The following is a 14891-nucleotide window of genomic DNA, read 5'->3' as shown; positions in this document are numbered from 1 at the left end:
AGCACCAGCTACCTGTATTAACTTGATGCAATATACATCTAGCAAACAGTATACCAGTAACATTTTAACGTGACAATCACTGCTTAGAAGTAATGTAATAGTATTTGTCTTTTCTGAGTTATCATGGCAGATCCCTTACGTGTTGAATACAAATCTTGTTTTATTTTATCTGCTTTATAATTTTCAGCCTACGGTGGCCTTGAAATCTTAGATATGAGGCTTGGTGAAGAGTCCAGTTGAAATTAAATAGTTCTGATATGTATAGATTACTGTTAGTGAGGATTGTAAATGCACCACACAGGAGTTAATGGCAAAGAACAGAATAAGAAATGCTACGTATATGTAGGCGTGAAGAGTGTTTGCTTTTTTAAAGAAGTTTTATCCACTTTTGCTGAGCATGTTATGAGATGTTTGTGTACAGAAACGTTGCAAGGTTGGGAAAGGGTACCAGCCAGTTCCCTTTCCCATTTCCTCCTACAAAATGCTTGGGATGATCCAACTTTTAAATGTTTCTGAGCCAGTAGGTGTTGGGGGCACAGCCCACTGGTAATGTATATCCAAATCAGTGTGATTTGTGACTTGGAGGTGATGGTATTTCCACTATATTGCTACTCTTGTCCTTCTCAGTGGAAGAGGTTGTAGGAGAGGGAAGTAACCTTGGTGAGTTGCTGCATTTCACCCTGTAGATAGTACATACTGCAGCCACAGTGCTCGGTGAAGGAGGGAGTGAATCTTGAGTTCAGTGGTAGGGGTGCCGCTTAAGTGAACTTCTGTCTTGGATGGTATTGAGCTTCTTGAGTGTTGTTGCTGCACCCATCCAGGTAAGTGGATAGATGAATCTGCGACAGGTAGGTTGGTGAGAACGAGGTCAAGTAAGTTACTTCCTCGTGTTGGTTCCTTCAGCACATGTGCCAGCCCAGCCGTGCCATTCAGGACTTGGCCAGCTCAGTCAGTGGTGGTACTACCAAACCACTCTTGGTGGTGGACATTGAAGTCGCCCGCCCAGAGAACATTCTGTGCCCTTAGTTCCCTCAGAGCTTCTTCCAATTGATGTTCCACATGGAGGAGTACTGATTCAACAGTTGAGGAGGCATGGTCGGTGCTAATCAGCAGGAGGTATTCTTAGCCTGGTTTGACCTAAAGCCACACGACTCAATGTTGACTGTATAACCCATTGTCCCAACCTCTGATGACCTTATCCTGCTGGTAGGACAGAACACACCCAGGGATGATAATTGATGCATATTTGATGTGTGGCCTGTTTACAAATGTAGATAAACCAATAAAGATAGAAGACAACAGTTTTGGAAATGCCTGCTTTGATACCAGTCAGCCATTTGAATCATAATATGTACTGGTTTGTAGATTAATATTGAGATGTGCATCCATGTCAACTTTTACAGAATGTGGTAAATTAATCATCCTGTACAGGGTAGTACTTCAGAGAGCTTTCAACTGAACTGTTTGAGTTTTGATTTAATAGTATATGTCATTTTTCATTCTGTGTATCATTATTTCATAGTTCACTGTCCATTGTGTTTTCATAGTCCCAGGAAAGATCAGAGATTCTCAAGTAAGCTAATGATACTTGCTGTTAGTTTTGCTCTTGGCATGCTTTGCTAACTGTATTAGTTAAAAACAAAACTTGTATGACGATAAAATCCGTGGATTTTTTTTTAAGAAAGGCAAATATATTTTCATGTGCACAGTCATCAATGTGAGTAACAAATTAGTATAGATTTTGCTGTGCCTTAATAAAAGTGAAGAGTCTCAGTAGCATATAGAGTAAGTATTGAATTAAATCTTACTGTGTGCACTTAATGAATTGTGCAGTTGTATGGTGAGAGAGAGGATATTTAACAAAATAGATTTCTGTATAAGAGCAAGAATGAGAATTAAAGCTCTTTACATATTGCAGAATGAGTATTAAACTTTGCATATTGCATTACTTTAATACTGTAATGGGGGGGAATGTGATTGTGTAGTTTAAGAAATCAATTAAGGATGCAAAAAAACTGCAGATGCTGGAAAATGAATCAAGGATGCAAAATACTGGAAACACATCAGGCAGTATCAATGGAGAGAAGAGACTAGGTAACTTTGCGAGTGCAGACCGTTCAAAACTGAAAAATTAAGGGTGCACCCATTTTGGATGCATAAAATAAATTCAACCTTCCGTTTGTGTATTGTGTAACTTTCATATTGTTTGAGAAAGCGTGAACTTTATTTAAACTCAAAATAAAGCACAAAAATTGTTTTGTTTCATTTTGAAGTTTTTTTTTCCCAAATTGTTTTCTCCTTTTTTGGCCTCTAAGAGTTCTATCAGGACATTTGATGCCAAAAAGCAGTTTTTATAAATGATGTGTGCATAATAAATTACTATGCAATAATTTCATCAGCATATTCATACAAACATATAGCTATTTTAAATTCATCTTGTAAGTTTATAATGTATATTTTTAAAAAATGGCAATTAAACCATTGAGCTCCCACACAAGTATTGGGAGTAAATCTCTTCCCTTCACTCCCCCACCCCCCCCTCCCCACCACCGCCAAAAAGAACCTGATTAAGATCTTGCAGTTTTCACACTATCAGTTAACATTGCTTAAATATATTCACAAAAATATGGTCCGAAACGTGCAAATACTCCATTTTCTTTGTGCTTTTATATATAATTGTAAAATCTGTTCAGTACAACCGTATGACCTCTTAATTAAGATGCAATTAAATTTTTCTACCCTTGGGTGAATTGTTTTGGAGTATTTATTTAAATTATTGGTGAGAGGCTGGTAGCTGGAACTAAGATCTACAATAGTCAGTAAATCACCACAGAATGTACCAGTCGTTTTGTATAGTGAAACATATTTTTGTTTGAGATATCAAACATAACATTTTGGAAATTAAAGATTTCCTAAGCATCAACTGGGGAAAATGGTGCCAAATACTTTTTTGTGCAGGAACGGCGGCAAGTTGCATTGCATCTGGAGTAATCCCATTGATCACCTACAGAAGGTCATCCTGGAACCATATTCATTGATTTGTGGCCTAAAAGGAAGGAAAGTTTTGCCTGTGTGAACTTAATTGAGCATTTTGCCTATGTTATACAAGGCCTTGGTGAGACCACACCTGGAGTATTGTGTGCAGTTTTGGTCTCCGTACCTAAGAAAGGATATACTTGCCATAGAGGGAGTGCAGCGAAGGTTCACCAGACTAATTCCTGGGATGGCAGGACTGTCGTATGAGGAGAGATTGGGTCGACTTGGCCTGCATTCACTTGAGTTTGGAAGAATGAGAGGGGATCTCATTGAAACATAAAATTCTGACAGGGCTAGACAAATTGGATGCAGGGAGGATGTTTCCCCTGGCTGGGAGGTCCAGAACGAGGAGTCACAGTCTCAGGATACGGGGTAGGACATTTAGGACTGAGATGAGGAGAAATTTCTTCACTTGGAGGGTAGTGAACCTGTGGAATTCTCTACAACAGAAGGCTGTGGAGGCCAAATCACTGAATATATTTAAGAAGGAACTAGATAGATTTCTAGACACAAAAGGCGTCAAGGGGTATGGGGGGAGTGCGGGAATATGGTATTGAGATAGAGGATCAGCCATAATCATATTGAATGGCGGAGCAGGCTCGAAGGGCCGAATGGCCTACTCCTCCTCCTATTTTCTATGTTTCTATGTCAACTTGTCGCTTTCTTGAAAGGTGATGTGGAACCAAGCAGCTCCAGGCACAGCAATCTGGTTAGCTGTGAGAAACCTCTTTAAGAAGTAGGAGTGGTAATAGTGGGATGGATAGCAAAGTGAATTCAAATACCTTTAGAACCCTTGCCCACGTCTCAGACTCCAACCTCATAAGTTTTAATGTTAAACCCCTTGTGTTGATCAGTTGGGATTTAGTTTCGGAAAAGGTTAATCATATCTGTTTGCTGTTGGCAGCTGTTCATTTAAATGAATCATAAATGTTGTATTATGTTGCACAAACATCATGGTTTTGAGCCAGCTTGTCATCTCTTGCTGATATTGCAGCTTTTGGTAACCTTGATGTGCTAGCTATCTGTGAATCATTCTTAATGATGAAAGCAGTATTCAATCCAGATTGTGATCTCCTCCAGCAGGACTGCAGCACAGGGTCCTATATTCTAAGTATGGGCGGCCTACCTCCTGCAAGCAAATTTAGCATCCAATACTGTTAGTTCCTCGGGCAGACATTCTGCTTAAAAAATGAAGATTTGTTGGACAACTATTTGTTGGTGCTGATTCTTGTCTGTCGCTGTTAAAACCACGCTGAATTCCTCTTTCTGTTCCTGCTATAGTTGGGCATTGCTGCCTGTCCACGTTATTCGGGCACTCATTCTCCACTTAGCCTGTTCACACTCTTCCTCTTCTTCCCCCCCCCCCCCCCCACCCCGTTAGCCATTCAGAACCTCACATCATCATCGACTGTCTGCTTCTACCTCTGAAACAGCACCCATCTCCACTTCTATCCCACCACCACTGTCATTGAAGCCCTCACCCATGTCCGCATGTCTGTCACTCTGGGTTACACTTTACAAGTGTCCTTGCTAACTCCCAAGTTCCATGCTACATAAACTGCAACTCATCGAGAATTCCACTACCCGTATCCTATCCCACTCACCTATCACTTCATTCATGTTGACCTCCATTGGCTGCCTGCCCTTCAGCACATTGATTTTGAAATCCTTATCTCAAATCCCAGCATGGCCTTGCCCCACCTCCAACTTTGCAATCTCTTCCAGCCTTGCATCCCTGCCAGCGCCCTCTGCTCTTCTAACTCTGGTTTACAGTGGAATCCTCCATCTCTCCGCTCTATTAGAAGTAGAATCATTAGCCATCTTGCCTCCATTCTCCCTAAACCCTTTCACCTTGATATATCTCAAAAATTTCCTTAAAACCTATCTCTTTGACTCCACCTCCCCAAAAACCTTGGAATGTTTTGCTATAAATCCAATATAAATGAGATATTTAAGCATGATAAAGACACTATATAAATGGAAATCTTTTCTGGAAAAGATGGGAATATGAAATTGGGGAAACCACTGCAGCTTGTGATTTTTGCCAAAGGTAGTGGATATAGTTCTGGAAAATTGGGCAACTCTCCCATTAACCCAGTCTCTATACTGAACATGCAGAGTCTGCAGAGTGAATTTAAATTTTATTTTTATATGTTTTCACAATGTAAAGTGGAGTTCTGAAAAAGGCAGAACTAATGTTATGCTTGGATCGGGAATTATTCCTGCTGTTTGCGAGTGAGATACTGATAACAGTACTGCAGGGATGTGAATAAAGAGTGCATAGTCATGCTGTCTTACTTATGTTTGTACAGCAGATTGGCAGAGCTCCATGCTTGCATCCTCCAAATTGCATACACAATGAAGTTTAATTGGTCTTCGGTATTGCTTGGGTTTTCTACTGATATGGAAGAACTGATGGGATAGTAATCTTTCTAATCAATAGGTAATAGAAAGGCAACCTCAAGGATTACCAAACTTTTTTTTTTAAAAAAAAGCAAGCTTCATATCAGGTGCAGTTATAGTCAGGTGGGTTCAAAGCATCATCGGCCAACATTTGAGGATATGTTCTTATGTTCAAGAGAAATTAAGAAATAGGAGCAGGAGTAGGCCCCTCGAGCCTGCTCCGCCATTCAATCAGATCATGGCTGATCTTCGACCTCAACTCCACTTTCCTGCCGGATCCCCATATCCCTTGATTCCCCTAGAGTCCAAAATTCTATCCATCTCAGCCTTGAATATTTTCAATGACTCAGCATCCACAGCCCTCTGGGGTAGAGAATTCCAAAGATTCACAACCCTCTGCGTGAAGAAATTCCTCCTCATCTCAGTCTTGAATGGCCGACCCCTTATCCTGCGACTATGCCCCCTAGTTCTAGACTCTAGCCAGGGGAAACAATCTCTCAGCATCTACCCTGTCAAGCCCCCTCATAATCATATATGTTTCAATGAGATCACCTTTCATTCTTCTAAACTCCAGAGAGTATAGGCCCATTCTAATCAACCTCTCTTCGTAGGACAACCCTCTCATCCCAGGAATTAATCTAGTGGCAAGTTTATCCTTCCTTGGATAAGGAGACCAAAACTGTAAACAGTATTCCAGAAGAGGTCTCACTAAAGCCCTGTGCAACTGTAGTAAGACTTCCGTACTCTTAGCCTTTATTGCAAGGAGGTTGGAGTATAACATGCCATTTGCTTTCCTAATTTCCTGCTGTACCTGCATACTAACTTTTTGTGTTTCTGGAAGGGGACACCCAAGTCTCTCTGAACACCAACATTTAATAGTTTCTCACCATTTAAAAAATATTCTGTTTTTCTTTCTTCCTACCAAAGTGAATAACCTCACATTTCCCCACACAATACTTCATCTGCCGCCTTCTTGCCCACTCATTTAATCTGTCTTATATCCCTTTGCAGATTCTTTGTGTCCTCCACACAGCTTACTTTCCCACCTAGGTTTGTATCGTCAACAAACTTGGATACATTACACTTGGTCCCTTCATCTAAGTCATTAACATAGATTGTAAAATAGCTGAGGCCCAAGCGCCAATCCTTGCGGCACTCCACTAGTTACAGCCTACTGACCTGAGAATGATTTGTTTATCCCTACTCTGTTTTTTGTCCTTTAACCGATCCTCTATCCATGCTAATATATTACCCCCAACCCCATGAGTCCTTACCTTGTGTAACAAACTTTTATGTGGCACCTTATTGAATGCCTTTTTGAAAATCCAAATATACTACATCCACTGGTTCCCCTTTATCTACCCTGCTAGTTACATCCTCAAAAAACTCTAATAAATTTGTCAAACATGATTTCCTTTTCATAAAACCATGTTGACTCTGTCTAATCATACTATGATTTTCTAAGTTCCCTGTTACCACTTGCTTAATAATGGGTTCCGACATTTTCCCGATGACTTGTGTCAGACGAACTGGCCTGTAGTTCCCTGTTTTCTCTCTCCCTCCCTTCTTGAATAGCAGGGTAACATTTGCTACCTTCCAGAATACTGGGACCATCCCAGAATCTAGAGAATTTTGGAAGATCATAACCAATGCATCACTATCTCTGCAGCCACCTCTTTTAGAACCCTAGGATGTAGGCCATCAGGTCCAGGGGATTTGTCAGCTTTTAGTCCCATTAGTTTGTCCAGTACTTTTTCTCTAGTGATATTAGTTGTTTTAAGTTCCTCACTCTCGTTTACCCCTTGGTTCCCCACTATTTTTGGTATGCTTTTTGTGTCTTCTACTGTGAAGACAGATACAAAATATTTGTTTAATGCATCTGCCATTTCCTGATTCCCCATTATAATTTCTCCTGTCTCAGCCTCCAAGGGACCAATGTTTACTTTTGCTACTGTCTTCCTTTTTACATTATTTTAGAAGCTCTTACAATCTGTTTTTATATTTATTGCTAGTTTACTTTCATACTCATATTCTATTTTCTCTCTTTTGGACTAAGTGGCATTTTTCAAATACTTTTGCTATAGACGCAAGTGAAAATCTTCATGCAACACTGGTGCCAAAATTACGGTGAAGTAGTGACAGTATTGATAAACTGCAGATAAAAATAGGCAATTTAAAAATCTTGTAACTCAGCTTACTTAATCATTTAGTAATTCAATCCAAGCATTGTGGCTTTTATATTTGTTGTCTTTTTGCCATCCATTTCAGCTGACTTAAATTTATGTCATCAGAAGAATGGATTCGAAGAAATTACTGAGCCTGGCCATGTGAGGGAGCTGAATTAACATCAGTAGAAATAGCCGTTAACCCAAAGTGCTTCAGCAGTCTTGTTATTTCAGTGCATATGTTAAAGGGGTACTGATTTCATGAACAAGCATACAACCAACCTTTCATTGCCTGATTAGGGAGAGGGCCAGTAGTTCGCCATTCCTGTCGCTGTAATATTCTTAATGAGTGGTGCAATGGTGTGTTTTAATGTGATTTATTTTTGCATGGTGTGCATGTAAATAGATGAAAAATCACCTTTTTAATGGTATCTGCCTCTTTAATTGGCTCTTTCACAGAGTAATTCTAACTGCCAATTTTCCTGATAAATGGAATCAGCAATCCCAAAGATATAAACAAGATATTAAAGGTAACCATCTTTCAAATCATGTGATTTCTAAAAACAAACTAATGACAAAACTCCCTGTCAGAACATTGTGCAGACTTCTTAAAATATGCTGTTCTCCAGCGGTCAAGTTTGGCAGTGTATTGGTTCTATCTTGTGTGCTGAACATTAAACTCTCTTAGTGCTTGGGTCAGGAATACTAAAAACTTCGAGTGATTGCAACATGGTTTGATGGACTGAAATTCTGTACCTGGTTCAAAACTAAATTAGATATGCGTTAATCTAAGGCCAACTCTGTTAGAAAACTACAACTTGCATTTATATTGTGCCTTTAACGTAGTAAAATGTCCCACGGCGCTTCATAGGAGCATCATCAGACAAAAATTGACACCGATCCAAAGAAGGAGACATTAGGGCAGGTTGGTCAACGAGGGAGGTTTTAAGGAGCGTCTTAAAGGAAGAGAGAGCGAGAAGTTTAGAGCGGGAATTTCATAGCTTAGGGCTTAACTGAAGGCATGGCTGCCATTGGTGGGGTTAAGGAAGTCGGGGATGCACAAAAGGCCAGAATTGGAGGAACACAGAGTTATCGGAGGGTTGTAATATAAATACTGTAGTTGATTGTTACTCTATACTGAAATGCGCATCAGTTTTTGCAAAGGGTGTAAGAAGTTAAAAGTTTAGTTTAAATGAGTTGTCATGTTCTGTTGTATTTTTAGGATGGCTTTCAGGAAACATAACTGTTGATGTATATCTGTCAGAGCTTAATTTATAACTTCTGGATCAAACCTGCCACTCTGCACCAAAGATCAGATCTTTCCTGTCTCACTGAATTTGTTCACTAGTATTTGATGATGTGACTGGTCGGAAATGCTGTCAAGTCGACATTACCAGAGTCTACACTAAGCAAGGCTATGACCTATCTCCCAGCTCTCACTGCAGTTGGCTGTACAAGCAATGCTCAATAGCTAGGTCAGAAAATCATTACAGTTCACAATAACCTGTGATAAACTGGATCACAAAAACCTGAACGAGAGGAGGTGAAGATTCTTTTATTAAAAACTCACTGAAGCATAGATGGTCTGAGTCTAGAATATAGATTGAAGTAAGGGATTTAAGCAGGAGGGGCTTGAGCTTTTTCTGAAGTAAAAATGAAGACAAATAAATTGATTCACCCAGACATAACAATATTTATTATAGTAAGCTTTATTAAAAGCTGCTTTTAAAAGACCATTTCTGTTTTTTGTCCTGATGAGGGTAAATTTTTATCATGAGTACATAAATGCCATCGTAAGTACAAAGTAATGTATTTATAAATTGTAGCAATATTGACTGAAGACCATAATAACCATAATCAGTTCTGGGCACTGCACCGCAGGAAAGATATATTGGCCTTGGAGTGGGTGCTGTGCAGATTCACCAGAGTTATACTGGGGCTAAAGGGGTTAAACTATGAGGACACGTTGTATAGACCAGGCTTGTATTCCCTCGAGTATAGAAGGTTAAGAGGTAATCTAATTGAGGTGTTTAAGATGATTAAACAATTTAAAAGGGTAGATAGAGATAAACTATTTTCTCTGGTGGGGAAAAGGTCCAGAACAAGGGGGGAACCTTAAAATTAGAGCTAGGTCGTTCAGGAAGCACTTCACACAAAGGGTAGTGGAAATCTCAACCCCCCCCCCCCACACAAAAAAAAGCTGTTGGCTAGGTCAATTAAAAATTTTGAGAACTGAGGTTGATAGATTTTTGTTAGGTAAGGGTATTAAGGGATATGGAGTTGAGGTACGGATCAGCCACGATCTCATTGAATGGCAGAGCAGACTCGAGGGTCTGAATGGCCTACTCCTTGTTCCTATGTTCTATCCATGTGGCTATATTCCCTTTAATGCCACGTGCCTTCATTTTCTTCAGTGGTAATAATTCAGTATTTTTACCCAACTATTCCTGTTCCTATGTTCCCATGAATTGCTAGTCTATGGGTTATAGACATAACAGATTTGTCATCATTTTCAAACTATGTATAGTTCTATGAAAGTAACTTTGTTTTCTATCCCGTTTAAGGTATATTTCCCTATTCTTATATCCAATATGTATTACTTAACATTTTTCAACATTGAAATGCATCTGCCTAGCTATATCCACCTGTAGTCTTTCACAATGCTTGCCACAATTTGCTATACCCGCCCCCCCCCCCCCCCTCCCCGAATTTGATGTCTTCAGGTGACAGGAGTATGTTGGTCCTCCATGTTTATGCCAGGAATACAAGCTGGTGCATTCACCATTATGTTTAAATCCATAAAGTTATCACTGAATGCTAGCAGCAAAACTTCGCACTCACTTCTCCTGCCTATGGAATTTTCTCCAAACAGTTGTTCCTTAGAGATCTGTCTGTTGTGTGTACAAGTTTAGACACAGAGTTAACCATCATTTGCTCAGCCAGGGTTGCTGAAGCATCTACAGTCTCTGGAAATTTACATGGGTAGATGGGGTTTTCTCCGAAGTTATGGTGGAAGAGCGGGAGAAGTATCGAGGAAATTCCCAGTGTGTGTCGTGGAAAATCAAAATCAGTGCCTTGTCTGTTAGTATCCCTGTACCACTTTACCAGGTCTTTCAACTCGAGCAATTCTTTTGTTAACCTCTATCCTCTTTTTCTTTTCTAAGGTCGTCAAATGTGTTGTTGCCACTGAGCTTTGCACTCACCTCTCTCATCACTCCTGGTTTTCACCTGCACCGAGGCTGCCCTGGTCAAAGTTACCAATGACATCCTTTGTGACTGCATATATGGTGTTCTAACTTGTTTTCTCTGGACTCTCAGTAGCATTTGATGCATCCATGTTTGCTGACGGCACGGATAGACAGCATTGTAAGCAGTATAGAAGGTAGTATAAAATTACAGAGAGATAGTAATAGATTAAGTGAATGGGCAAAACTGTGGCAAATGGATTTCACTGTAGGCAAGTGTGAGGTCATCCACTTTGGACCTAAACGGATAGATCAGAGTACTTTCTAAATGGTGAAAGCTTAAAACAGTGGAGGTCCAAAGAGACCTAGGGGTCCATGTACACAGATCATTAAAATGTCATGAACATGTACAGAAAATAATCAAAAGGCTAATGGAATGCTGGTCTTTATGTCTAGAGCCCCAGAATACAAGGGGGTAGAAGTTATGCTACAGCTATACAAAGCCCTGGTTAGACTACACCTGGAATACTGTGTTCAGTTCTGGGCACTGCATCTTAGGAAGGATATATTGGCCTTGGAGGGAGTGCAGTGTAGATTTACTAGAATGATACCTGGACTCCAAGGGTTAAATTACAAGGACCGACTGCACAAACTAGGGTTGTATTCCCTGGAATTTAGAAGATTAAAAGGTGATTTGATCGAAGCTTTCAAGATATTAATCGATAGAGAGAAATTATTTCTGCTGGCTGGGGTCTAGGAGTAGGGGACGTGGCCTAAAAATTAGAGCCAGGACTTTCAGGAGTGAAGTTAGAAAACACTTCTACATGCAAAGGGTGCTAGAAGTTTGGAACTCTCTTCCACAAGTGGCAGTTGATGCTAGCTCAATTGTTAATTTTAAATCTGAGATTGATAGATTTTTGTCAAGGTATTAAGGGAAATGGGGCTACGGTGGGTACATGGATTAGGTCACAGATCAGCCATGATCTCATTGAAAGGTGGAACAGGCTTGAGGGGCTAAATGGCCTCCTTATGTTCCTACAGCATTTCTATTCTGGTCTGCTTCTGCAGGACCATCCTCCCTTTGTTCCACTCCCATGGGTCACGTCCCCTGCAATGGCTTCTCCTCCCACATGGTTACCTGTAGAGTGTCCCACGATTCCTTACATGCCTCTTCTCAGTGACATCATTCATAGGCATGACGTCAGCTTCTATTTGTACTCTTACAATACCTCTCACTACCACTGTGCTGTTCAATTTTCAATTCACATCCTGGACGAGTCCAAACATTTTACAGCTTAAACTTGGCAAGACCAAAGTCATCCTGTTTGGCTGCCTGCTTGGGCTGAACCCAATGGTGTACAACTCTGGTGTCCTGCTTAGACCCTGAGCTGAGCTTCTCATTCCATATTCTGTACATCAAGCTGCCTATTTACACTTTCACTGCTATACATATGCAAGTTCCGATTATCTCTTGTTATAATGTCACCTAATAATAAAAACACGTTGAGTGTGTGAACCACTTTGATTTATTTGCAATGGGGATAGTAATAGAATTGTTCTATTACTCTATATAAGTGAATTATGATTTTAGCCTCCTTTTTTGCTATAAATAACAATTAACCATTTTGGAATTTCTAATAAGCAGGCTTCATTGTGTCTGTCAATTTTTCTGTTTTAACAAAATCATTCTTCTGTCAAGACATTGATCTGATCTGAATTAGGCAAGTCATTCAGCATATGCAGTGCTGTCTTCCCAGTCTGTGTCTTTGTACTCAGTTAAATAAGAGTACTTTATCATAGGCTTTCTTTTTCTGCCTTATCTTACCCTGATTATGTAGTTAGGCACCAGGAACTCAATACTACGGAAAGCTTAGAGGAGTATACAAAGTGCAGGGATGAAGTTAAAAAGGAAATTAGGAAAGCAAAGAGAGGGCATGAAAAAATGTTAGCAGGTAAAATCAAAGAAAACCCAAAGATGTTTCATAAATACATTAAGAGCAAGAGGATAACTAAGGAAAGAGTAGGGCCTATTAGAGACCAAAAAGGTAAACTGTGTGCAGGCAGAAGATGTGGGTATGGTTCTTAATGAATACTTTGCATCTTCACAAAGGAGAGGGATGATGCAGGGATTGAAGTTGAGGAGGAGTAGTGTGAAATATTGGATGGGATAAACATAGTGAGAGAAGAAGTATTAAGGGGATTAGCATCTTTGAAAGTAGATAAATCACCAGGGCCGGATGAAATGTATCCCAGGCTGTTAAAAGAAGCCAGGGAGGAGATAGCGGAGGCTTTAACAATCATTTTCCAAACTTCACTGGATACAGGCGTACTGCTGGAGGATTGCTAACGTTGTACCCTTGTTTAAAAGGGAGCGAAGGATAGACTGAGTAATCACAGGCCAGTCAGCCTAACCTCGATGGTGGGCAAATTATTGGAATCAATTCTGAGGGACAGGATAAACTGTCACTTAGAAAGGCACAGACTAATCAAGGACAGTCAGCACGGATTTGTTAAGGGGAGGTCGTGTTTCACTAACTTGATTGAAATTTTCGAGGAGGTGACAAGGAGAATCGATGAGCGCAATTGATGTAGTTTACAGGGATTTTAGCAAGGCTTTTGACAAGGTCCCACATGGCAGATTGGTCAAAAAAAGTAAAGGCCCATGGAATTCAAGGGCATATGGCAAATTGGATCCAAAATTGGCTCAGTGGCAGGAAGCAAAGGGTAATGGTCGACAGGTATTTTTGCTAGTGGAGGGCTGTTTCCAGTGGGGTGCTGCAGGGCTCGGTACTTGGTCCTTTGCTTTTTGTGGTATATATTAACGATTTGGACGTAAACGTAGGTGGCATGATTAAGAAATTTGCGGATGACACAAAGATAGGCCGTGTGGTTTATAGTGAGGAGGAAAGCTGTAGACAGCAGGAAGATATCAATGGACTGATCAGATGGGCAGAAAAGTGGCAAATGGAGTTCAATCCGGAGAATTGTGAGGTAATACATTTGGGGAGAGCAAACAAGGCAAAGGAATACACAATAAATGGGGAGGATACTGAGAGGTGTAGAGTAAGTGAGGGATCTTGGAGTGCATGTCCACAGATCCCTGAGGTTGCAGGACAGGTAGATAAGGTGGTTAAGAAAGCATATGGAATGCTTTCCTTTATTAGCCGAGGCATAGAATATAAAAGCAGGGATGTTATGCTGGAACTGTATAAAACACTAGTTAGGCCACAGCTTGAGTACTGTGCACAGTTCTGGACACCACATTACAGGAAGGATGTAATTGCACTAGAGAGGGTGCAGAGGAGATTTACAAGGATGTTGCCAGGACTGGAGAATTTTAGCTATGATGACAGATTGGATAGGCTGGGGTTGTTTTCCTTGGAACAGAGGAGGCTGAGGGGTGATTTGATTGAGGTGTACAAAATTATGAGGGACCTAGATAGAGTGGATAGGAAGGACCTATCTTCCTTAGTGGAGGGGTCAATAATCAGGGGCATGGATTTAAAGTGATTGGTAGAAGGATTAGAACGGAAATGAGGAAAATTGTTTTCACCCAGAGGATGGTGGAGGTCTGGAACTCAATGCCTGAGAGAGTGATAGAGGCAGAAACCCTCAACTCATTTAAAAAGTACCTGGATGTGCACCTGAAGAGCCGTGACCTTCAGGGCTACAGTCCAAATGTGGGAAAGTGTGATTCGGCCGAGTGGCTCGTTTCTCAGCTGGTGCGGACACGATGGACCGAATGGCCTCCTTCTGTGCTGTAAATTTTCTATGATTCTAACTGTAATTGTTTGTGAAGTGAAATGAATGTAGTAACTCAGCTCACATCTGTTTGAAATATTCAAAATTCACTAAAATCTTTCTCACTGTTAGTAATCAAGAATAATATCGGGGGGCAGAAATTGCTTTCAAAATAATGGTGAGCTCACCAGCAAAATGGAGGAGCAAGTTCCGGCATTCGCACATGCGCAGAGGAACGAATAAATCCGGAACTTGCTCCTACTGGTTCGCCGGCGATATGACCGCTTCGAATTAAAGGTATATTGCTGGCTGCAATCAGTGAAATCATTGAAAAAGCATCAACTTGCTCATCTGCCCAGCT

The 14891-nt window shown here is 40.5% G+C and overlaps 1 protein-coding gene across 1 annotated transcript in view; it reads left to right on the top strand.

Moving 5' to 3' along the window:
• Positions 1 to 14891, top strand: part of ddx10 (DEAD (Asp-Glu-Ala-Asp) box polypeptide 10) — a 306011-nt gene that overhangs the window by 188643 nt on the left and 102477 nt on the right. The gene's annotated exons all lie outside the window — the stretch shown is intronic.

This window comes from Heptranchias perlo, chromosome 6 (assembly GCF_035084215.1).
Source record: "Heptranchias perlo isolate sHepPer1 chromosome 6, sHepPer1.hap1, whole genome shotgun sequence".
Taxonomy (NCBI): domain Eukaryota; kingdom Metazoa; phylum Chordata; class Chondrichthyes; order Hexanchiformes; family Hexanchidae; genus Heptranchias; species Heptranchias perlo.
This window is presented reverse-complemented; position numbering and strand designations above follow the sequence as displayed.